The sequence below is a fragment of the Notothenia rossii genome (assembly GCF_949606895.1).
Source record: "Notothenia rossii genome assembly, chromosome: 4".
NCBI classification, from domain to species: domain Eukaryota; kingdom Metazoa; phylum Chordata; class Actinopteri; order Perciformes; family Nototheniidae; genus Notothenia; species Notothenia rossii.
Genome location: NC_136902.1, coordinates 93,290,491 through 93,292,990, shown reverse-complemented (window position 1 = coordinate 93,292,990; position 2,500 = coordinate 93,290,491). Strand labels below are relative to the sequence as shown.

Below are 2,500 nucleotides of genomic sequence, written 5' to 3'. Positions count from 1 at the left end.
CTTCACGCTCTCAATGATCAGAAAACACACTTCTTCTCAGACCGTGTTTTCTCGTTAGTACTTCCTGTCTGGGTTTAGTAGAGCCAGCTGCAGAGACGCAGGAAACAAGGTACGAGTCCTCATCTGTCTTTATTCAAAGGTGTTAAACAATTCATTAGAATCAGTAAATACCTTTTAAACCTCCGCTGTGGAGAGCTGGTTAGACGAATCAGATGATGTTGTTTTTTTGTTTCTTGTGAGATGAAGCCGGGGTGACGGAGCATAACATTAAAACGTCTTTTATTCAGAATTTCCTCTTACAGTTTGTTTTTCAATTGGCTTTTCATATTAAGTTTGCTTTTTTACCCATTTTAGTTGCATACAATGTGTCTTTGCATTCAAGATTACCCACTAATATATATATATACTGTAAATTGGCCCTTAAATAGCGTTGTATTTGTCAGATGTTTTATATTTTAGAATTGTTTATTTCTACTCATTTGCAATGCCTTGTCTTTTATGCTGCTGAAACGCAAACAATTCAATTTGGGATCAATTAAGTCCATCTTATCTTACATAACACATACAATAACTTTATTCCTATTCAAAAACCAAAAGTAACTTAGCAGCAGCAATACAACTTGACTGTCACAACCACAGCAACAACAACAATAACAACAACAACAACAAAAACAACAACAACAGGAAACTATTGAGAGCTTGATACCACTTTACAATAAGACTACCCTTATAAAATAGGATTCATAAAGGGTTTATAATTAGGTTATGAATTAGGTTGTGAACACTTTAATAATCATTAAGAACCATTTATAAACCAGTTCTAACATAGTTTGCATACATCGACACAGGCTCACTATTTGGCAAGATGACTAAGCCTTCTATTAGCTACTTACAGTACAGATAAATGTGGGCTCACTATTTGGCAAGATGACTAAGCCTTATTTTGGCTACTTACAGTACAGATAAATGTGGGCTCACTATTTGGCAAGATGACTAAGCCTTATATTGGCTACTTAGAGTACGGATAAATGTGGGCTCACTATTTGGCAAGATGACTAAGCCTTATATTGGCTACTTACAGTACGGATCAATGTTGGCTCACTATTTGGCAAGATGACTAAGCCTTATATTGGCTACTTAGAGTACGGATAAATGTGGGCTCACTATTTGGCAAGATGACTAAGCCTTATATTGGCTACTTAGAGTACGGATAAATGTGGGTTCACTATTTGGCAAGATGACTAAGCCTTATATTGGCTACTTAGAGTACGGATAAATGTGGGCTCACTATTTGGCAAGATGACTAAGCCTTATATTGGCTACTTAGAGTACGGATAAATGTGGGCTCACTATTTGGCAAGATGACTAAGCCTTATATTGGCTACTTAGAGTACGGATAAATGTGGGTTCACTATTTGGCAAGATGACTAAGCCTTATATTGGCTACTTGCAGTAAAGATAAATGTGGGCTTACTATTTGGCAAGATGACTTAGCCTTATATTGTCTACTTAGAGTAGGATCAATGTGGGCTGACTATTTGGCAAGATGACTAAGCCTTTTATTGGCTACTTAGAGTACAGATAAATGTGGGCTTACTATTTGGCAAGATGACTAACCCTTATATTGGCTACTTAGAGTACAGATAAATGTGGGCTTACTATGTGGCAAGATGACTAAGCCTTATATTGGCTACTTAGAGTACAGATAAATGTGGGCTTACTATTTGGCAAGATGACTAACCCTTATATTGGCTACTTAGAGTACAGATAAATGTGGGCTTACTATGTGGCAAGATGACTAAGCCTTATATTGGCTACCTAGCTTACTTCGTCTTCTTCATCTGCCAGCATCCTTGGTATCTGTTGTTCACCGAGTTGATTACCCCCCCAAGCAACCGGTCACAGTTGCCCTGTTTATCTCATGTCTTATAAAAGCTTATTATTGATTTATAAAGTGTTCACGACCTAATTAATACGTGTAGTCTTATTGTAAAGTGGTTCCGACAGTTTTTACTAGAGTTGAAAATAGGAAAAATTAATAGTTTCATAGCTTCAAACTTATTAAATCTAACACAACTATTGGTTACACACAAAACAACTCTCCTCAGATGTCCTTTGATCTTCTCTAGCACAGACATCGTAAACATGTTTTTGCAAATCGCATTTTTGTTGGATTTGTCCGAAAATGTCCAAACTGTGGACGCCATGTTTGGCTGTTTACTCGCTTTGATATCTTCTTCTTCTTCTGGTGTTACAATCTTTATGAAATTGACCGCAGATTGAAATGATCTTTGACCTTTGATCTGACATCTCTTCTCTTTCTGAGATTCATGTATTTTGACGCATGGTCCTTGTTCAAAAAAGATATATAATAATGAAAAACTGCTTTGAAAGAAACCATGAGTTATTTATGTATTTCTTTTATTTTCTGGTTTTTTGCTATATATATATATGTTTTATATATATTTGATCGTATTTTTATTTTTATTTTTCCTTTATT

The 2,500-nt window shown here is 35.7% G+C and overlaps 1 protein-coding gene across 3 annotated transcripts in view; it reads left to right on the top strand.

Moving 5' to 3' along the window:
• The window catches only part of LOC307036012 (uncharacterized protein), an 86,599-nt gene that overhangs the window by 41,224 nt on the left and 42,875 nt on the right, over positions 1–2,500 (top strand). The gene's annotated exons all lie outside the window — the stretch shown is intronic.